Here is a 24,147-nt window from a genome sequence, read left to right as displayed (position 1 = left end):
TCTATTCCAAAGGTTAGGGTGTTTCTTATCTCCATTCCAGGGAGTAAAGATTATGTAGCTTAAGCATGATTGTTCGTAGTTAAAGTGATTAACTACCCGCCTGGCACTTAGTTAAGGGGTTTTATTCCCTCCCTAACTTCAGGGGAAAATCCCTACCTGGGGAAACAACCTTTCTCAGAGAGGTGACCTTGGTTAAAACACATAGTGCCAAGAAGGTGAGCAAACATATTAAGAACAGTATGCCATATACGCCAGGTCCCTTGAAACATATGCTGTGCAGATGTTTCTTCACTGCAGCGACTGTGTCAAGCAGCAAGGATGGACTGGCTCCCGGCAAATTCCCCCTTTTTTATTTTTTAAATGATAGCGCATGTAAAATCAGCAGCCACCTCTCGGATTGGGTTGTTTAAGACTCAGAAGAAGACTGACAAGCAATAATAGCGAGCATAGCTATAAACATAGTGGATGGAGTGCACAAGGAGCCTTGTTCCTGTAGAAGGTTGCTGGCCTCTTCAGTCAAGGGATTTCAGCTGTCCTCAAGTCGGTGGTTTGGTTGTCCTTGTTGATCTGGCTAGCGGGCGGCATCATTGGTGATGGGCTTCCCGGAGGATCAGCTTGTTGAAGGTCTGGATCATGGGTCCACCAGGGCCATGCTTGATGGTGGTGTCAGTGTCTGGGGAGGAGTCAGCTGTGCCCTCTGGGTTAGCTGATATGGATGATACCGGGAAGGAGGAGAATGAGGAGGAGACGGAGGGTGGTGTGACATAAGGTCAGATTAGACGGTCTGGAATCCACACAGGTGAGCCTGCATCCTGTGGAAATATATAAGCATATCCTCTCCCCCAGGTTAAAAGTACATCAGGTCCCTTCCAGGCTCCTGTAAATAAATCTTCCCATTTGACGAAATAAGTGAGTTTCTGCTAAATGAAAGTTTCTTTTGCTGATTTACTCAGAGTCCTCGGACTTGGCTGAGAGAGTAGCTTCCACTTCTTGCTTTTCTACCATCTGTTGGGCCTCAGTTGTTAACTTCTTCAGCTGACCCCATGTTGGCACCTCAGTCCCTTGCATAGCCTTTCTTTTCTTCTTTTTTCCGCTTTTCTGTCATCGGGGCAACTCTAAGTCTTTGGAACGATGGGACAAGCAGCTTCTCTGGGTCCATTGTGGTGATGCACATAATGCATTTACTCAATCCAAAGCAGGCATTAAAAAGAAAAGCCCGAAATGCTCTCTTGTATCCATTTTAAGAGTAGGATTGGTGCTTTCCGCTATTACCTGAGTCCTGATCTATCACCCCAGGGAGAGCTTGCCAATCCTGCACTTTCCTGGGGTGGAAAGGCTGCAGTGGGGTTAAGGATAAGGCTCCTTGGGCCTACCTTCTCCCATGCCTCTACATTTACCTTTCCTTCCTCAGAAAAGCATGGACATACTTCTTGTATAAAATGTTTTGTCTGACTGGGAGTAACCTTAACTCCTCTGCTAGCAAGAATATGTGTTAAAAGATCAATACAGAGTCTTTTTTCTTTAGACTCAGTATGGCACATCTTCTCAATCTAAGGATCAATACAGAGTCTTCTTTCTTTGGACTCAGTATGGCACACCTTCTCAATCTAAGTTCTGTACTATCCACCTTCTTACCCTACTTATCCTCTATAGGGGGGTCTGCAGCACGCTGGTGGAGTCCTATCCATCCCAAGTGTGGGGTTCTCAATGGGGGGGGGGGAGGGCTTACCTAGGGGAATCCTGTTCCAGGGGCTCCCAAAGGTGTGGACAGAGTCGGCAAAGACTATCCACCCTCTTCCTAAGGTGGAGTCCTATCAGTCCCGAGTGAAGGGGGGCTTACCTAAGTGCCCCTGTTCGGGCGCCATATGTTGGGGTCGAGCCCCAGCAGGTCCAGGGGTCCCCAAAGGTGTGGACGGAGTCAGCGAAGAAGGAATGACATGGAGGCAGTGTTCAGTTGACCAGCATGGTTGGGTTCTCTCGCCTGGTTCTATCCAGGATCTCCAGCCAGGTTCTGTCCAGGACCTCTTGCCATGTTCTCTAGCTAGGTTCTCCAGCCAGGTTCGCCAGGTTCTCCAGCCAGGTTTGGTCACCAGGTGCCGGGAGCCGGTCCATCCTTGCTGTTTCAAGGGACCTGGCATATATGGCATACTGTTCTTAATATGTTTGCTCACCTTCTTGGCACTATGTGTTTTAACCAAGGTCACCTCTCTGAGAAAGGTTGTTTCCCCAGGTAGGGATTTTCCCCTGAAGTTAGGGAGGGAATAAAACCTCTTAACTAGTGCCAGGCGGGTAGTTAATCACTTTAACTACGAACAATCATGCTTAAGCTACATAATCTTTACTCCCTGGAATGGAGATAAGAAACACCCTAACCTTTGGAATAGAGATTGATAGGATTGGAATCAACTGGTATAAATACAGATGTAACAAGACAACAGACACAGAACCTAGACACAGAACCCACACAGAACCTAGACAGAACCTAGAGACAGAACCTAGCGAGAGAATATGGCAAAAGATCCTGGACAGAAACTGGCCACAGAACCTAGAGACAGAACCTAGAGACAGAACATGGCAAAAGGTCCTGGACAGAAACTGGCCACAGAACCTAGAGACAGAACCTAGTGAGAGAACCTGGCTGAAGACCCTAGAAACAGAACCTGGCTACAGAACCTGGATAGAACATGGCAAGAGAACCTGACTAGAACCTGGTGACTGAACCTGACTGGAGAACCTGGACAGAACCTGGCTGGAGATCCTAACCAGAACTTCGCTGGAGATCCTGACCAGAACTTGGCTAGAGATCCTGGCTAGGCTGCTGATCAACTGAACGCTGCCTCTGTGTCATTCCTTCTTTGACGACTCCGTCCACACCTTTGGGGACCCCTGGACCTGCTGGGGTTGGACCCCAACAACCAGGTTCTGTTTTTTATTGTCTTGTTACATCTGTATTTATACCAGTTAATTTTAATCCTATCAATCTCCATTCCAGGGAGTAAAGATTATGTAGCTTAAGCATGATTGTTCATAGTTAAAGTGATTAACTACCCACCTGGCACTTAGTTAAGGGGTTTTATTCCCTCCCTAACTTCAGGGGAAAATCCCTACCTGGGGAAACAACCTTTCTCAGAGATGTGACCTTAGTTAAAACACATAGCGCCAAGAAGGGGAGCAAACATACTAAGAACAGTATGCCATATATGCCAGGTCCCTTGAAACATGCTGTGCAGATGTTTCTTCCCTGCAGCGACTGTGTCAAGCAGCAAGGATGGACCGGCTTCGGGCACTCAGTGGCACAGGGGAGGTGAGTCATCAGTGAGTCAGCACTGAGAGGTATATTACACTACACCAGGAGCATCTCACCTAACCCAAGCTGACTCCTTTTTGTTTAACAGTGATCTACCTCCAAGGTGAGAAACATAATTCACCTTCTTTGGCTTAAGTGAGTATATTTGGAATACTGCCCACAGATCTAAGGTTTTAGGACCAAGTCCACCTGCCTCTGTTGGAATGTGAAATGCTGAGAGTCAAATGTAGGTTCTTAAGCCCAGATGCCAAAACTGACAAGGCAAAAGCATTTGTTTCAAACTTGGACAACTGACATCTCAGCCTTCAGAATACTTCTAATTTTAAAATGAGACAATGATATAGTTTTCCATTCCCCAGGATAGAGGAGCCACAGTGCCTGTCTCAGCATTTCTCTACCGCCTTCAAGTGTCCCAATCTGCACCCCACGACCCAGGAGAGTGCTGAACCTGGGTCTGCATTTGAGTGGACCCAGGGACTATGTTCTATTTTCAGCGAATTCTCTTTCCTTCCAATAAGTCTTGTTTGTGGGCAATCCTAGAGTTTATATGGCCCCTCCGTACTTCCCAGGCCACCTCCTAGGACAGCTCTGGGCCATAATTCATTCCCATGCTCAACACAGTTCAAAATCTGAACCCAGCAAAATGGAATGTAGGTAATGGAACATACCAAACAGCCCAGTATTTCATCACATGTCACAAAACTAGAAAAAGCACATATAATATCACTGATGAGCCATCCATCAAAGACCCCTCGGCATCCCGGCCCCCCCGCCCCAAATGACATTCCCCTCCATGTGAGTGCCTGTTTCCACTGTCCTCTCATCTTCATCTCACTCATCTTTCAGGAGATGCAGTATCAATGCTCTCACCTCAGGGAAGACTCCCCATACACCCACTGAATAATGTGTTCCCTCTTCTGAATTCTCATGGCACTTCATACTGGCAGCAACTCCAGAACCTACTGTACTTTGAAGTACCTGTGTAGGTCTGTCTCCTCCACCCAAATGAGCTGAGAGCAGACACCATGCTTACTTGGGTCTGGAGTCCCACCGTCTGCCAGTCCTTGGAACAGAGTAGCCAGTGGAGACCTTTGTAAGAGGAGGGGAAAGGGAAAGGGAAAGGGAACATACAAGGGAGAAGGCAAGGAAACATTGGCGTTTTCCGCAAAGAACAGATGGCAAGATAGAAATATGCTCACATCCGAGAGCTGTCACGACAAATTACCACAAACTTGGTAGCTTAGAACAACAGAAATGTATTTTCTCCGAACTCCAAAACCAAGGTGATGGCAAGGCCACACTCCCTCCAAAGGCTCTACGGGAAAATCCCTCTTGCCTCTTCCAGCTTCTGGTAGCTCTGGGCATTCCTTGACATGTGGTCACATAACTCCAACCTCTGCCTCTCTCTTCACGTGACCTGCTTCCTGTTTGTGTCAAATCTCCTCCTTTGTCTTATAAGGTCATTGGATATAGGACCCACTCTAAATCCAGGATGATCTCATTTTGAGATTAACTTAATTCATTTGCAAAGACTATTTCCAAAGAAGGTCCAGGGGTCAGGATTTGGACATATATTTTGGGGGGACCACACCTCAACCCACATCTTCAGCAGCACCCAGGTGTTCCCAAACTGATGACCCTATTCCAAGGCTTTTCAACTTTTTTCACCTCACAGCACACATCGATAGAAGTGATCATGTTTCAGCATCACCCTGGAGCAAAGATGCAGCCACTCGTGGCCTGAGGCCACCACAGAGGGGATCTGGCTGCCCCAGGCTTGGCCCACGGCCCTGAGCTGAGGAGGTCATTATCTCAGCACCCCTAGGACCCATTCCCAGCAGCTGCAGCCCACCATCAATGGTTCGTAAACATGTAAGAATCAAAAACCTAGGGTCACCACCTCCAATCTCATACTCTCTAAAGCTGGCATAAAACTCAAAACAGTATTTTCCTCCCAGAGCCCTTTCTTCTTTAGCATCCACCCCACCTGTCCTGGCCTCTGAATGAGAGAGACAAGGCGATCGGTCAGTCTCCTCCTTTGACTGTGAAATACCAGAAGGGTCAGGAGCTACGCTCTTTTCCCCATGACTTTCCTCCCTGCAAGTGGCATGGATCTCCCCTTTGTAGCTGCAAATCCAGTTTCAAGTTTACACTTCTTGATCTTCTTTTGATATGCCAGCTGGCTTTCTAATTACATACAGGGCATTCTCCAAACCACACAGAAGATGGTGCCCTTTGTTCTCTCACCTCTGGGGGTGAGGGTGGGGGCTTTTATTAGCAGTTAGGTGGGTTATTTTCGTTTTGTTTTGTTTTGCCTGCATTCTTGAGAAAAAGAAGCTACCATTTTCCTTTATGTGGGACACTTCTACCCAGGCGCAAAACGGGATTCAGGAAAAGGCCTTTCCTAGATAGAATTCACTTCACATCTCTATTTTGTATTCTGATGGTAATTGCAGTGTAATCTGTTCTTCCTGAAACACCCTAATCAACTAACTTGGCCAAGTTCTTTCCTAAACAAACCCTGTGCGGCTTCCAGTTCTTTTCCCGCAAGAAATACCAAATTAGCTGCTGTGTGAATTGCTGGTGAGCCCCCTGAGTCCTTTACCTCATTATCAGTCACTCCCCGGCCTACAAGAAGCACTGCCTAGAATACCTAGAACTGTCTGTTGTTGTTCGTTTCATTTGGTCTCTGTGCCTGCTTCTGTTGGTGATCTCGAACATGTGCTGTATATTAACATGTTACCAGAGGGAGGAAAACACATGAATAAGATGATGATGATGATGATGATGATGATGATGATAATGATGGCAAAAGAATCTGGTTCATTTAAAATACCCATATTTATTTTCAGATTTAATCATTGATTCTTTCCTCTATTCAAGGATGATAGTAAATGCTGGCTGGCTGATCTTAAAGATAATCAGTTGTATTTTCTAGAAATATATTCTCAAATATGCTGCAAAATATTTGTGGCTTAGCCTTCCATATTAAAAAGGAAAGGTAATGTTTATAAAAAGCAATTTTTAGCAGATAGTCAAACTCTCCTTTGCAGAACTGAGGAGGTAATTCAAGTGAGTAGAATCAGTCCCTGACAACCCTGGGAATTTGACAGGGCTCATTTGAAGCTTCAAACACAGGAACCATTTAAATTCATAGCCTTTGTAACAGTTGGATGTACGAAATTGTGGTATACTGACATTTCGCCCCTTAACTCAGCTGTGAGTCAGAGCAGAAACTATCACAGTGCCCAAATTTTCAAGGGATGACTTTAATGTTCTCAGCTGGATTAACACAAGCCATATATATGTTTGCACTATGTCCCATGACCCCTCTGGGGTAATTATATAATTTATCGTCCAAACGGGGACACTTCTGAGAGTGGAAGGAGCTGTAGTTTCAATGATGTACAGGAAAAAAAGGCAAGAAAACTGGAAAGTATCATCAATCCTCCTTTTCTTCCTTTCCCCCAGGTCCCTATCTCACCTCTGGACATTCACCCTTCATTCTCCCCAGTGACCTTGTGGGTAGCAGTGGCTATGGGGTGGGAGGTGGATATTGGTACAGCCATCTCCGCAGCACCTCCCGCCATTATTGATACATGAGACCACATGAAGATGGCTGAATAGTGGTCTCAACAGGAATGTGTGTGGCTTCCAAATGCATGTGGAAAAGTCTTCTCTGTCCTTGGTTTGCTCCTCAATTGTCAATACCCACCTCATTGCACAACTCCCCTCCTCACCACCACCAGCTTCTTTAGCCATTTACATCATGGAATCTAGAAGCACCCAAACTTGCTTCAATACTTATAACTCTAGGCAAACATTACCAGCAACTCTTTGGTTAAACAACATTTAGCTTTGATGACAGAAATAGGTTTAGAATCATAGATTTGGGAGAACCCTGGAAACATGGCTGCTCATTCCACTGACCTTAAATGCTGGGAGCCTGTCCATGCTTGCTGTTTCAAGGGACCTGGCATATATGGCATACTGTTCTTAATATGTTTGCTCACCTTCTTGGCAGAACTTCACTGGAGAGAACATGGCAAAAGTTCCTGGACTGAACCTGACTACAGAAATTGGCAAGAGAACCTGACTAGAACCTGGTAACTGAACCTGGCTGGAGAACCTGGACAGAACCTGGCTGAAGAACCTAGCGAGGGAACTTGGCTACAGAACCTGGCTGGAGAACCTAGCAAGACAACATGGCTACAGAACCTGGCTGGAGAACCTGGAGAACCTGGCTGGAGAACCTAGCAAGACAACATGGACACAGAACCTCTCTGGAGATCCTAACCAGAACTTCACTGGAGATCCTGACCAGAACTTGGCTAGAGATCCTGGCTAGGCTGCTGATCAACTGAACGCTGTCTCCATGTCATTCCTTCTTCGCCGACTCCGTCCACACCTTTGGGGAGCCCTGGACCCGCTGGGGTTGGACCCCAGCATATGGCGCCCGAACAGGGACCCCTAGGTAAGCCCCACTCTCAGGATGGATAGGACTCCACCGTAGGAAGAGGGTGGATAGTCTTCGCCGACTCCATTCACACCTTTGGGAACCCCTGGAACAGGATTCCCCTAGGTAAGCCCTCCACATTGAGAACCCCACACTCGGGACGGATAGGACTCCACCAGGGTACTGCAGACCCCCCTATAGAGGATAAGTAGGGTAAGAAGGTGGATAGTACAGAACTTAGATTGAGAAGATGTGCCATACTGAGTGCAAAGAAAGAAGACTCTGTATTGATCTTTAGATTAAGAAGATGTGCCATACTGAGTCTAAAGAAATAAGACTCTGTATTGATCTTTTAACACATATGCTTGCTAGCAGAGGAATTAAGGTTACTCCCAGTCAGACAGAATGTTTTATATAAGAAGTATGTCCATGCTTTTCTGAGGAAGGAAAGGTAAATGTAAAGGCATGGGAGGAGGTAGGCCCAAGGAGCCTTATCCTTAACCCCACTGCAGCCTTTCCACCCAGGGAAAGTGCAGGATTGGCAAGCTCTCCCTGGGGTGATAGATCAGGACTCAGGTAATAGCGGAAAGTGCCAATCCTACTCTTAAAATGGATACAAGAGAGCATTTCGGGTTTTTCTTTTTAATGCCTGGCTTTTAAAAAATAAAAAAGGGGGAATTTGCTGGGAGCCGGTCCATGCTTGCTGTTTCAAGGGACCTGGCATATATGGCATACTGTTCTTAATATGTTTGCTCACCTTCTTGGCACTATGTGTTTTAACCAAGGTCACCTCTCTGAGAAAGGTTGTTTCCCCAGGTAGGGATTTTCCCCTGAAGTTAGGGAGGGAATAAAACCTCTTAACTAAGTGCCAGGCGGGTAATTAATCACTTTAACTATGAACAATCATGCTTAAGCTACATAATCTTTACTCCCTGGAATGGAGATAAGAAATGCCCTAACCTTTGTAATAGAGATTGATAGGATTGAATCAACTGGTATAAATATAGATGTAATAAGACAGCAAGAGTCAGAACTTAGAATACAGAGCTTAGAACACAGAACTAAGAAGACAGAACCTACACAGAACCTACAGACAGAAGAACTTCCCTGGAGAGAACATGGCAAAAGATCCTGGACTGAACCTGACTACAGAAATTGGCAAGAGAACCTGACTAGAACCTGGTGACTGAACCTGGCTGGAGAACCTAGCGAGGGAACATGGCTACAGAACCTGGCTGGAGAACCTGGAGAACCTAGCAAGAGAACATGGACACAGAACCCGGCTGGAGATCCGAAGCAGAACCTCTCTGGAGATCCAGACCAGAACTTGGCTGGAGATCCTGGCTGGAGATCCTGGCTAGGCTGCTGATCAACTGAAGACTGTCTCCATGTCATTCCTTCTTCGCCGACTCCATCCACACCTTTGGGGACCCCTGGACCTGCTGGGGTTGGACTCCGGTATCTGGCGCCTGAACAGGGACCCCTAGGTAAGCGCCCCGCACTCGGGACGGATAGGACTCCACCGTAGGAAGAGGGTGGATAGTCTTGGCCCCACTCTCGGGATGGATAGGACTCCACCGTAGGAAGAGGGTGGATAGTCTTCGCTGACTCCGTCCACACCTTTGGGAACTCCTGGAACAGGATTCCCCTAGGTAAGCCCCCCCCCATTGAGAACCCCCACATTCGGGATGGATAGGACTCCACCAGGGTACTGCAGACCCCCCTATAGAGGATAAGTAGGGTAAGAAGGTGGATAGTACAGAACTTAGATTGAGAAGATGTGCCATACTGAGTGCAAAGAAAGAAGACTCTGTATTGATCTTTAGATTAAGAAGATGTGCCATACTGAGTCTAAAGAAATAAGACTCTGTATTGATCTTTTAACACATATGCTTGCTAGCAGAGGAATTAAGGTTACTCCCAGTCAGACAGAATGTTTTATATAAGAAGTATGTCCATGCTTTTCTGAGGAAGGAAAGGTAAATGTAAAGGCATGGGAGGAGGTAGGCCCAAGGAGCCTTATCCTTAACCCCACTGCAGCCTTTCCACCCAGGGAAAGTGCAGGATTGGCAAGCTCTCCCTGGGGTGATAGATCAGGACTCAGGTAATAGCGGAAAGTGCCAATCCTACTCTTAAAATGGATACAAGAGAGCATTTCGGGTTTTTCTTTTTAATGCCTGGCTTTTAAAAAATAAAAAAGGGGGAATTTGCCGGGAGCCGGTCCATGCTTGCTGTTTCAAGGGACCTGGCATATATGGCATACTGTTCTTAATATGTTTGCTCACCTTCTTGGCACTATGTGTTTTAACCAAGGTTACCTCTCTGAGAAAGGTTGTTTCCCCAGGTAGGGATTTTCCCCTGAAGTTAGGGAGGGAATAAAACCTCTTAACTAAGTGCCAGGCGGGTAATTAATCACTTTAACTATGAACAATCATGCTTAAGCTACATAATCTTTACTCCCTGGAATGGAGATAAGAAATGCCCTAACCTTTGTAATAGAGATTGATAGGATTGAATCAACTGGTATAAATACAGATGTAATAAGACAGCAAGACACAGAACTTAGAATACGGAACCAAGAGAGACGGAACCTAGGCACAGAACCTACACAGAACGTTCTCTAGAGACAGCAGAACTTCGCTGGAGAGAACATGGCAAAAGTTCCTGGACTGAACCTGACTACAGAAATTGGCAAGAGAACCTGACTAGAACCTGGTAACTGAACCTGGCTGGAGAACCTGGACAGAACCTGGCTGAAGAACCTAGCGAGGGAACTTGGCTACAGAACCTAGCTGGAGAACCTAGCAAGACAACATGGCTACAGAACCTGGCTGGAGATCCTAACCAGAACTTCTTTGGAGATGCAGACCAGAACTTGGCTGGAGATCCTGGCTGGAGATCCTGGCTAGGCTGCTGATCAACTGAAGACTGTTTCCGTGTCCTTCCTTCTTCGCCGACTCCGTCCACACCTTTGGGGACCCCTGGACCTGCTGGGGTTGGACCCCGGCACTTAAAGGAAATGGTTTCAGTCGCATAAGACCTTGTCTGGAGATGGAGCTTCCAATGCCTATTTCAACAAGCCTATTCTCTTATTTGCCAACATGAGCAACCAGAAACTCCTGCTGTTTCACGTGCTCTTCTTGTCGGCCTGTGTGGAGCACCCCCTGTAAGGACAACCCCTGATCTGCTCTTTTCTTTGTAGCTTTTCATCCTCTTTCTTGTTCCAAGAGGTTTTATAATCATTTTTGGTTACATAGACCAGCGATTTCCAAATCAGTGTGACCATTTTATCAGGGACACTGACCTCTTTTCCCTTAGATTGTCAAATATAATAATGACAACAGCCAACACAACAATAGCTATCTGGTGTGAATGAATCAAAATTATACCTTTTTTTTTTATCAGATCGGCAAAAATATATTTTGGTGTGCCGCAGAATTTTAGTAATTAGTTTATGTGTGCCATGAGATGAAAACGATTGAAAATCTCTGACATAGACCATCAGAGAGAAGATTTAGGAAGGATAGTTAGGTTTCCTATCTGATATTTCTAGATCCTGGAAATCTGACTGTTACAGACAACATAATCGTTCAGGTTTTCTATAGAGAAACCTAAGCACTATTCCACTTCACTTGTCCATAGACACCCCGTCAACACTTACTTTTAAACATGCATTTCACATCTTCAAAGCAGTTGTGTCCTGGTTGGTTTTTTTCTACTTTGCCTTTGGCTTTTAACCCCTCCTCTGGTATACCAAGGACATTTATTATGGCATTATTATAAGACAGTTTTATGTCTCTCTGTCTTTATTAAACCAATTAATAGGAAAGACATCTGGACGCTAGTTACAGATGGAAAAGATCTATAAGAATCTTGTCTTGGGAGGACATCCAATGCCTGTGCTTACTGCATACTCAATATATTTGCTGAACTGAATTAATTTCAAGCCCAAAGTGTCATTTTTTTTAAAAATGGTCAGACATGTTTGTAATGTCTCCAGTGAAGAGACTTCTATCACTTGCCCTGAGAGATGGTATACTTCACCATTATGAAGGTTTTGCTGGATCTGAGTTGAATCCTGATGGTGCTCAGCTCTGTGACCTTAAAAAATTACTTTACTTCTCTGAGTCCAGTGTCCTCATTCATAAAACACAGAGCATAAACTAGAATCATACTCTAATTTCTCAGTTTGTAAATTCCATGATTCTATTCTTCTATTCAGGTAAATAATGCATTTTCTTAATTTTTTTTTAATATTGTTCATGTGAAAGGTTTTTAAAATTTAGAAAATTAAAAACAACAACAAAATAACTATTTATCATTAACCAATATATAACACATCTTAAATTTTTGACATATTTTCTTGAAGTTTTCTCCTTATAAAAGTGAAATAAAACAAGGCAAATATGTTTGAAGCCCTGTTTGAAGACTTCCTTAATTTCCTTCTACTTCACCTCCCAAGAGTTTAATACTCTCCTCAGATGAGCATCTTTGTTTTTATACTTCCATAATAAGGGCAGATACCTTGAATTATAATTAGTATGCTCTGTGTGTTTTTAAATTTTATATAAATGATGTCAATTTACCCTCTTAAATTCCTCTTTCTTCTCAAGAAATTCCTCTTAATTTCTGAGAGGTTTAGAATCAACACTGTTATTGAACCAGCCTGTTGAAATTCTGTTGAGTGTTTCTCTCACATATCAAATCCCTTATCTTATTAAACATTCTGCTTTTTTTTTTTTCCTTGTGATTTATAGTCAATTTAATTTAACTGTTTGCTCTTTCCTGTCACGATCTAAAAGTAGGCACTGTTAAAAGGGGAAAAAAAGTTCTCATTCAAAATTCCAGAACTTAAATATTAAATGAGAATAACAATTATAGAAAATTATACCATTTTTTAGTGCAGTTTCTCTAAAGACTTCTTAACAAACTCTCGTTCACTTGTACTATGGAGAAACAATTTATACAGGGTGCGGAATAAAGAATAATGGTTTCGCCGAGACCGGTTTGGCTCAGTGGATAGAGCGTCGGCCTGCGGACTGAAGGGTCCCGGGTTCGATTCTGGTCGGGGGCATGTGCCTGGGTTGCGGGCACGTCCCCAGTGGGGGGTGTGCGGGAGGCGGCTGATCGATGTTTCTCTCTCATCGATGTTTCTAACTCTCTATCTCTCTCCCTTTCTCTCTGTAAAAAATCAATAAAATATATTTAAAAAAAAAAAAAAGAATAATGGTTTCGTTTAATTTATAACCGGTTATAACCAGTTGTAATCATTGTAACCTGTGCTTTTTGAGAAGGCTCACAGAAAAGATTGCTAACCACTTGGATGAACCGGTACATTTCTCGTACTTCTTCATCAGCACTGTCTCTGTTACAAGGTAAGCCTTAGGGAAACTTCTGTGCGACAGAATGCAATAGAAAATACCAGCATGTCCTAGAAGTCCTGGGATAAAGTAATGACAGAAACTCTTGTGGATATAAGGCACTAGGAAAAAAGGATTGAAACAAACCTCGACAAATGTTAACCTTTATTTGGACTAAATCACATACCTTGTAATTATCAGACCAAGAGAAAGTTAGAGTCAATGTTATTAAATCCTCTTCAGTTAAAAATGGGTGGGGGGTGATAATGACCACTTGCTCTGGAACATCTCACATTAATTTCAGAGTACAAAGCACTATTCCAACATCCAGTGCAAAATATAACTTCCTTCATTTCATAAAGATTGTGTCATACTATTTGAGAGTCTGCACTATTTGATCAAGTTATATAGGTCAATAAATGGTTAAACTAAGATTTGGACTCTGATGGAGAAGTTAACATTAATCATCCAAAGAAGATCTTGCTATTAGGCAACACAAAATATTTCTAAAGCAAATGCATTGCTGTGCATCTAAAATAAGAAGCAAATTAATTCCCCATCTGGAAAACATCTTCCAGATTGCTAGATATCCACCTGGGAAAATGGTCTTTTTCTAAGGTCCTAAGAGACTGGAGGCATATGAAAAGACTCAGATTAGTACCCAATGGAGTGTGTCAGACTGAAGCATCTAGTTGTAATGTTAAACTATGTGCCATCCCACATCTGAGACTCCAAAATCAAAATTCAAAAGGATTCTAGCTTGCTAAGAGAGTATGACAAAATGCCTAAGGAAATCAGACATGATGAAGGGAATTTTTTAAGCATGAAAAAAAGATCTTTAACCATGAGGCACTGTTACTGATCCCTGGAAAATAGCAAAATCCAACATCAAATGCAGACCTTCATATATTTCCCTCCTACTTTCCCAAGTCTCATCATTCTTTACTGCACAAAACAAGCACTTCACACTTATTTTTCACTGTTGGAAAAAGAATCAACAGAACAAAATAAACTGAAGAACAAAATAGATCTAGTGACATAGACGCATGGAAAAGACTCATGAATCTGAGGGAAAGGGGGGGGGGGGGCAGGATGAGATTAACCAAAGAACTTATATGCATAACCTATGGACACAGACAATAGTGCTGTGAAGGGTGGGTGTGGGGTGGAGAGGGTCAATGGGGGACATCTGTAATAGCTTCAACAATTAAGATAAAAAAATTTTAAAAGAAAAAAAAAGTTTTAAATACTATGTTGATTTAATCTCTTTCTACCATGACCCTAATAATAGCTAACATTTATTGAGTAATTTCTTCATGTAAAACAGTGTTAAGCACTTCACATGTACTTCGACATATCATCTTCATAATAATCTACATAAAGTGGTATGCGGCGGGGGGGGGCGGGGGGGGTGGGGGGGGCGGGGGGGGCAGGAGGCGGTAGATAACCCAATGAAGCTCTAAGCAAAAGGGTATAAAGCAAAAAGACCGCATAACAAAAAGTCCAAGTTTGGCTTTAGGTGTAGTTTGATGCAGGGCCCGATGACAGGACCCCTTTTTCTGTCTCACAGTCCCCTGCTTCACTTTCTCTGAATTAGCCCTATTCCCCACTTGACCTGTGTCTCATAATTTCAATAGATCCAAACCTTACTTCCTCTCAGGTCAGGTCTTGTGGATAAATTGTCTGCCTCTATTCCAGCACTCCCAGCAAAATTCTCTTCTTCTGTGTGGGTCTCATGCTGAGCCCTGCACCCGCTGCTGAGGCCAGGGAATGCAGAAGGCCATTCTCTGGGTGGTAAAGTGAAGTCTCACACAGAGGGAAATAAGCATGGTTTCCATATTAGGAACCAGTTTATTACATCGGTAGCATACAGCAACTGAGCAGCGGAAGACAATGTTGGATAGGCAGGATATATCCAAAGTATGGAAGGCCTTCAATTAGACCTGGAGGTTTATACTAGATTCAATAGAGAGTAGAGTCATTGTATAGATTTGGAGAAATAAGATGAAGGATGATTGTGAGGAAATGGGCTTTCTGGAATACTAGAGAGTTGGATGCAGAGATATGAATCAGAGATACCTGGATTTCAACTCTACTTTCACTAATGCCCCACCTATGAAGTTGTGGCCTTATTGATGCTGAATTTGGTTAAGAACAAGAACTCAGGTGTGTTTATAAATATTCCCTTAAATGGACTATTAGTGTGAATTTTCCTGGAATATTGTTATAATCCTTGATATTAAAAGGATAAGGTCTTAGTAAGAATTGTGCTTTCATGATCTAGAAAGAACTAGACAGTGTTGCTGGCAACTCTAGGGCCCCATTAAAACTTTCAGAGGCCCAGAGAAGCTACACCAAGACATGCTCTCTGGGCTCCTCCCACACAGCCCCATTGCTCACAGTAAGACGGTGTCTCCTTGGCTGTTTAACAGAGGAATTTAATACAAATTTATATATGAGGGTGGTGCAGGGGAGTCTGTGAAATGGAGCTGTATGTGTACATGCAGAGGGTCTCTTCCCATCAATCCACACTCAGACAGCAATATCACAGTCAGTGTTGAAAGTAGGACTGGCACAAAGACCCTCCTGTTACCATGTTGGACTTTGGAAGTGATGTCAAGAGGTCTAAGGAAGGAAATATGAGCAAAAAATACCTGGATAAAGACTGCACAGTCCTTACTATGAAACTATGACATGTTTGAGGGATATTATGAGCAAGAGACACATTTGGGGAATTTATCTGTTTCTTTATCTCCAGCAGGTCAGCCCCAGGGGGTAATTTTTAAAGTCATTCGTCAGAGTAAGATGTCTCAAGGCGTCATTCGCTGACTTCCCTAACTATGCTAGTCATGACATTGGGGGAAAGTGGAGATCTCCTAAGGTGAGGAGGAGGATGAGTCAGGGGGGCTTCTCTTCTTTGTCATCTGGGACAACATGAAGGAGCACTCTGAGTTGCCACCAAGCAAAAACGGGAAAATTGTTGAGGTTTTGGAAGCATGAAGGCGCCAGTGTGGAGCTAAACGGTATTTTAACTTTGCTGACTTAACTGCAAAGTAAGTAAACAAGGAAAGATTAAGTCAGCTCACAAGATTTTAAACATCATCTTTACTGATCTTTAAAAAACAAAATAGCCAAGAAGAACACTGGTTCTGATTTTAGAATCTTAACTGTGAGCAATTGTTTCTAAAGGTGTGTACAAATAGTTCCCCTAGCAGGTAAATCTGACCTTGAGACAGATTTGGGCAAATGTTTTAAAAGTTAATTGGGTTAAATTTTGTGTTCTGAAGTTTTATATTTTTCTTAAACAGTGGCATCGCATTTTTATTAGTAAAAAGATAAGCAATTAGCCATGGCTGGGTGGCTCATTTGGTTGGAGTGTTGTCCCATATACCAAAAGGTTGCAGGTTTGATTCCCAATCAGGGTACATAGTACCTAGGTTTCGGGTCTGATCTCTGGTGGGCGTGAGTATGGGAGGCAACCAATTAATGTTTCACTCTCACATTGTTGTTCCTCTCTCTCTTTCTCTCTCTTCCTTCCTCTCTTTCTAGCCTAGAGTCAATAAGAAACATATCCTCTGGTGAGTATTAAAAAATATTGAAAGGAAATTGCTTTTTGAAACTTCTACATGAAACGTGTGCATATGTAACCTGATGCAGTAAGCATGTTTGTGTGACGGAACTAAATGCAGGAAAAGAGAAAAAGTATAAAGCATTACTTTCAATATTCATGGTTTCCAAGAATACTTAATAAAAATGGTCTGAAGACAATTCAGCTAAAGCATTAAGTATCTAACTTCTGTGTTTTAGACATGATTCTGTTTGGGGCATAAATGAAGTTGCTGGATCAAAGCCAATCAGGAAAAAGGGAAGTTGGCAGTGGGACAAGGGTCTCCAAAAGCAAGAGATCTTAGGAAAAGAAGTGTTTTTTGTTTCTTTTGAGTCACCTTAGAATCTTGGCCTGAGGTCACAATTTCTTTGGCAGCTGAGGAGGGTGATTGGACAGCAGCGCCTCCCTCCTTTCTGCAGGAAAATATAGGGAGATGCTGTGGAAGGTGAATATTGGTTGTGAAAGGGATATGATTGAACAGAGTCTAGTGCTGAGCTCAGAAAGAGGGAAAAAAATCAGGGTTTTCATTAGAAAATGTCTTTTATGTAGAGAATAACCAAAGGGATTTGAGACAGAGGGAACAGAAGTGCGCTGGGGAGATTGTGTGCCATTACTTGGAGCACCAAGCACAAGGGGCCGAGCCGGACAGATAGGGTGAGAAGGAGTGGAGTGGTGGTGAGAGTCCCTGGCCTCTGACCCCAGTAGAACCAGGTCCCCATATCCACCCAACCTCCCCACACCAGAGAAATTAACGTGGCAGCCCATGCCAGACCTGCCCAAGCTAAAGGAGCCAAGCAGGGAGATGGGGGATGTCCACTGAGGCGTAACTAGAAGAAGGAGAAGAACTTCCAGCTTTCAAAGGAGAAGAGAGTGTGGGGGGAAAGCTGCAAGCTTCAGCAGTTCTGCCCTAGACCTTTTTGAGATGAGCCCCCCTGCACCCCACACCTTAGAGAGCCCTGTATATTGTCTGATATATAATGTCTGATAACAGCAAATGCAAAAAACAAAAAACACAGGATCAAGGGTGCACTTTAGCCCAATACATTTGTAATCAAGTCCTCAGATCAAACTATTAAACCAGCCAGACAAAAGGACTCGGCGTCAGAGTGGCTTTCTCTAGGACTCTAAAATGAGACAAAGAGAATGTTCAGGGTCCCGGAGGCCTTGACTGTGTATGGAAGACAATGGCCTTCAAGAACATATGTGACTACTACATGGGAGTGAGTAACACATTCTGGAATGGTGACGTGAACTCAGGTCTGAGGTTTGTGCAACAGCAAGAATTGGTGGGGACCTGGGTGTGTGGATAGTATTGCCAACAGCTGTGTGCCCGCCCCCCGTCCTTCCCTCCAGGAAATCTGGGGTCACAGGAAGCCACCCAAAGATAGACCATCTCTTCCTGCCCTGGGTGTCCCCCTCACCTCTCATAAGACTTAGCTGATCAAACCAGAAACTTAATGTAACCTCACTGCAAATGTGAGTGTATTGGGAGGAGGGGGAGAGGGGTTTGGGGGATGACCTCTAACCCACTTGACACATTACATACCTTATCTTGAAAAAAAAATGTTTACCTAAACCAAAGAAGCAGGAGTGTAATTTCTGGAACAGGAAGTCAGAAGTCTCTAACCATTTCAAACATAACACTGTTCACCACTGCCTTACATGCTTCTGTTTCTTTGGCTGAAAAGTAGAGTTTAGCTTACAAATGTTTTTCATTTACATCTATCTCACAGGAAACTGTGAAATTTAACTGGAAGACATTTATGATCTCTGATGAAAGGTACTCATTAAGTGTAATTGTTATCATTACCTGCATCTATTTTTACTTTCCTCATTTTATATATATATATAGAGAGAGAGAGAGCATTACGAGGTCCACAAGAGCTCTAAGCCTGCCATTCTTACCCACTTCCCACATACCTCCGTGCCTGTCCTGTGTATACTTCAAAGCCTTGGGTCTCTGGCCACTGGGTCTCATGGCAACCCTAGACCTCGTGCTCCTGTAGGTGGCACTTTCCAGCAAGCATAAAATTTCATCCCAAACCAATGTGCCAGTAGTTGGCTTGCTGTGGGTACCATTAGTCACTTTCTCAGAATGAGGAGCAAAGGGCTAATTGTTCTGCAAGTGGACAATTGCTGCTGTAATTATTAGCCTCTGTAATTTTTCATCCGTACATAATTGCATATTGCAGACGAGGAGCTTGGTTCTGTCTTCTTGCAATTCCGCCCATGAGGCTTCTCATTGTTACGTTCGGGTTTGTTTTTTTTCCACTTGTGTCAGTCACAGTTGGTTGTGCTTTTCCATGATTGTCCTTTTTCACTCCATAAAATATAAATGCAAAAGCAGTTTTTAAAAAGTTTTCCAGAACAATTTAAATACTGAATCAGCCCACTAGTGTAGCTTGCGTGATTTACAAAGGCAAGTTTCTGACTGAAGTTCACAGAATTATAGAAAAGAATGAAGCTGGAAATTTCCCTTCCACTCCCATCACCCGCTCTCCCCAGAGCCTCTGCCTTCCTCAAAGTCTCCAAGAAAAGGATTCATGGTGTCCATTTGGAACTTCATCTCAGGGTTATGTCTCTCACTTTAAAATATCTGAGCCTTGTATGTTCCCAAACTCAGCTCAGGAGTTCCAGGTTCATCATGGTGGCTGTTGGCTAATTGTTGCTTTTACTGGACATGGTGGAACTAAATTTGTTACCCCTGGGTTTGTAGCCAGAAACCACCCTGAGAGGGAAAGTAATCTGTTCTGGGTCTACATGTGAAGTTTTCTATAAAACGCTTTGGGAAGCAGCTGATCTTTCCCATCACACATTTGGTCAAAATCCACCCAGCTTCATTTCACCTGCCTCCCCAAACCCTTAACTCCTGCTACAAGTGGATCTGGCTGCGAGAGGAAGCTAAAGAGGAGGCTTTCTTCCTCCCACTGTGCAAAGCTGCTCAAGAACTCCTTGTGCCGAAGGGCCTCCCACGGTGCCCTGCTCCTGGAGCCGGGCTGGCCGTCCGGGACAGAAGAGTCCTCCAGCACCCTGGTGCTGCAGGCTTCCCTTCAGATGAAAACTCTGAACACTCAAGAAAATTCTCTTTAGCCTTGTGAACTCTCATAACTCAAGAAGTCATAAAGCGTGGTAATGTTGGACAAGGCAACATTTATGGAAAGGATTTGGGGAGAATCATGCCATTAGGCGATGCTTTGATTTTTGTTGTTGTTGTTCTTTCACTGGTTCCAAGTAAAAGTGAAACTCACTGAAAGCTATAATATCTACCTGCTGAAGTTGAAAAATAGGCTCCAGTGAAATTATTTGCTAATGAAGGTGAATCTGCCAGGATATAGATAGCAACATGCCTGCAAATCTTTCTGGCAGCCTCAAAATAGCATTCAGCTGCTCCCTGTGGTATGACCCCCTAAGAGCTGCCACCTGAGACACACACCCCGTCTGAGAACGCTAATAACCACCGCGGAAATCATGCATTGCATTTCCAGTGCCAAAACCCCCCTTTCTTTCTCCTCAAAGTGAATAGGATCCTAAATGGGCCACGTTTGCTTTTGTGAGGGTGCATTTGCCAGTTGGGTACTTCAACAGCATTAATAAAGGGGTGGTAATCTGAAGAGCCTTATTTTTGTCCCTAATGTTCACCCCCAAAGGAAGTGTGCTTCCTACTAATAATAGAGGATGTGACCAAACACGCGGAGTGTATTTATCTGTTCCCCGTTTGTTTGCCAAGGCTGGTATTTCTATCCGAACTCCTTCAGAAAGGCTGAGCCGGTTCACCTCTTTGTCACTGCCAAACGCCGAGGTCTGGCTGTTTTTGTTTAAGAGATTCAACTGAAGACCAGTCTCTCCTCTCATAACCCATAAACCAAGTTAACCCACAACAATGATAAGAGCTAACACGTACTGAGCCTTGTTTATCACACTTTACACGTTAATCCATTTAATCCTCACAACAGCCTTGTGAGGTAGGATCCCCATGTGCCATCATGGAACCGGGATACAGAGGCATTAAGTAACGTGCCCAGGATCACACAGCTGGTACATGATGCCTCTCCGGAGACACTGCTCTTGACCATTATATGATGCCACCTCTGTGTTGGTGCTGTTTTGCATATTAAGCCCATGTAGACTGACCCATTGCCTTCCACTTGGTGTCCAGAGAGTGGGGTCAAAGAGAGGAAAGTATTGGCTCTCCCCTATTCCTTAAAACTGGGGCTCCCCAGATGCCTCCTGTCACTTAGCTCATTTGTGGTTTGGCTGGATTTCTGACTTTAAATCAGATGTGCCAAAAGAAATCTTGGCCGTGGTCCAATATAGGTTCTTCTAGATTCACTTAGAAGTCTCTGAGTAAGTTCACAGCACAGCACATGCATTAGACAGACAAGCTTATTATCAGATTATGTGTCTAAAGAAATAACAAGCAACACACAGGAGCCAGTCACATCGCATTTATGGCCATCAGGCATTTATCAGCGAGAGTCACCCAACTTCAGTGCTCATTGGTAATTTTCCGTGAGCCGTGCAAGCTGGCAAACAAAAAGAGAGCTATAGATAAGCTGTTCTGCCACGCGCTTCAGTCGCCTGTGATTTGGCCCATCTCCAAATGCCATATAATAATGACTTTTTTATGTTAATCTGTATATAAATATCTTTATCATTTTTAAATAAGTGTTCAGAAGCTATTAGGCCTTGTAATAACTTGATAGGGACTTGTTTGTTTGCAGTTGCTGTTTTAAACATAAGCCGAAATATTTTTAAAATTTATTTATTCTGATAAAACTCTTATGCCTTCAGCAAGCTCTGTATAGGCAAGGAGCTGAAAATAGAATTTGGCACCAAGCAATATTCTATAAAATCAATGCTTCCATTGTGGGGGGAAGAAATGTCACAGGCAACGTTTTCTACACTCAATCCGATCAACTGAAGCCCCAGGAAATGCACCAAGGCATCCAGACTCGTGTTCCCCGTGCTTTCCTGGGTGCGGGGCCAAGCTGTGGCCCTTTTCCTCCTCCTGAGGTCAGCAAGCTCATTGCCTTGGCTGATGTCCACCCAGCTCAACATCAGATCAATAATATCAAAGGTAAACTGTAACTGGGAAAAATTATACTTAAAAAAGAATGGAATATAATATTTTTCAATATAATAATGCTGACCCCCCAAAATCTGATCCAGATGAGGGGCAGGCTTGGGAAGACCTTCTCCCTGACCGAGTGAAGAGCAGCATCGCTCTGGACTAAGTTAATAGTGGTTTTAAATTTATTAAACGGGGGTTGGTGTATCATCCTTTTTAGACCACAGAATATTTTTTTCCTCCTCATCGGAAGCTTGTAAACAATATGTAAAACAAGCCTTCCAAGCTCTCTTCTCATAACTAATATTGTTTCTCTTCAGAGTAATTAATTCATGGAGAAACCAGCAATCTGCCTTCAGCTTAACCTTCACTGGTTTCCAACTAAAAACAAAAGGAGAAGAATCCAACATTTGGCCAGTGGCCCAGTCAACCACTTTCCTTGCCAGAAGAGTTTTTTAGCAGGTGCTGCGCCTCTTGGGAGGGGGGCGGGGCTACAGATGTGGACTTTGAGCAGCAAACCCTGTCTTCATTCTGTCTTTGGCTTCCGACTGAGTGCTGAAATGACTGCTTAACTGGAGGCCCACGGATCACGGAAGGTTATTGTTTCTCCACTGCAAGTGAAAGGAAGTATGAAGGCTGGGCTTATCAAATAGGCAATTTCCAGCAGTACTTTAATTAAGTGTTAACCTTTCAGTGAAGAATTATAAATTACATTAGAACATAAACGTCAACCGACGACATTTGAGACTTGAGCTGAACTTATGTCATGTTTCCAATAATAAGTGTGTCAATGTGAGATGTCAATTAAAAGTTCAAAACCTTGCTATCTGGCACGTCAAGGAGAATGGTTAGAGCCACATGTTGAGGTTTCAGGGAGTATTTTCAAAAAGGTGACAGATTTTGACCAAAATTGAAGGTTACTTTTAGCCTGAAGATCAGTTTTCTTTCCATTGTCCTGGGCCTCCCAGATGCTTGGGAAAACCTTAAACCTTAATAACACTCGGCGTGTTTACAAGTCAGACTCAGTCAATTTTAGAGTCAAGATCTATAATGCTCTTTTCCCTTCACTTAACAAGCTGATAGAGAGCCCCTGACTGACATCCCTTCACCTCCTCTCGATGGTAACGCTGGTTCTAATCTCCCAAATTCCTTTCAATCTGCTTACTGGTGAGAAATGGTTTTTCCTTCCATCTGGCTGACAGATGCCATAAACTGCACATTACATTGTCAGCCCTGAAGTCAGGGCATCGAGAACTTCCACGGGGACAACGTTGATGATAATCTCTTGGTATAAAATTGTCTTTTAGATGATTAGAAAAATGCGAAACTCTCCACGTTGTCAAGAGCATCACTCAAGACTGCTTCGCCGGTTTTGACAGCCCATCACGGTGGCCTCACTGTGCACCTGAAAACGTGAATATTTGTTTTCAAGTCTGTACTTCCCCCAACCTGTCTCTCTCCATTTCGTTCCAGACAATAAACTTAGCCCCACAAAGCTCTTGTTGGCTGCACTCTTTTTTTAAATTGAATTTACTGGGGTTACTTTGGTTTATAAAATTATAGATCTCAAGTGTACAATTCTATAATTCATCATCTGTATATTGTACTGTGTGTTCACCTCTCAAAGTCTAGTCTCCTATCACCATTTATCCTCTCTTTACCCCATTTTACCTGCCCACACCCCCCTTTCCCTCTGGTAATCACCATACTGATGTCTGTGGCTCTGAGTTGTTATTATTATCATTTTGCTTAATTCCTTCACCTATTTCATCCAGCCCCTCAATCCCCTCCCCTCTGACAGCTGTCAGTCTGTTCTCTGTATCCATGAATCTGTTTCTATTTTGTTAGTTTATTTTGTTTATCAGATTCCACAGATAAGTGAAATCACATGGTATTTGTCTTTCTCTGACTGGTTTATTTCACTGGCATAATATCCTCTAGGTCTATCTAGGCTGTCACAAAAGGTAAGATTTCCTTCTTTACTACATCTGAGTAGTATTGCATTATGTAAATGTACTACAGCTTTTTTATCCACTCACCCACTGATGGGCACTTGGCTGCTTCCAAATCTTGGCTATTGTAAATAGCACTGCAATGAATATAGGAGTGCACATATTTTTTTTCAAATCAGTGTTTCAGGTTTCTTTGCATCTATTTCCAGAAGTGGAATCCTGGGTCATAAAGCATTCAGCCTTTAATTTTTTGAAGAAACTTTATGCTGTTTTCCACAGTGTCTGCACCAGTCTGCATTCCTACCAACAGTGTTCGAGGGTTCCCTTTTCTCCACATCCTTGCCAACATGCTGTTTGTTGAATTATTGGTGACAGCCATTCTGACAGGTGTGAGGTG

This window comes from Myotis myotis, unplaced genomic scaffold (assembly GCF_014108235.1).
Source record: "Myotis myotis isolate mMyoMyo1 unplaced genomic scaffold, mMyoMyo1.p scaffold_m19_p_7, whole genome shotgun sequence".
Taxonomy (NCBI): domain Eukaryota; kingdom Metazoa; phylum Chordata; class Mammalia; order Chiroptera; family Vespertilionidae; genus Myotis; species Myotis myotis.
The sequence above is the reverse complement of the archived record's forward strand: the minus strand, read 5'-3'. Positions refer to the sequence as shown.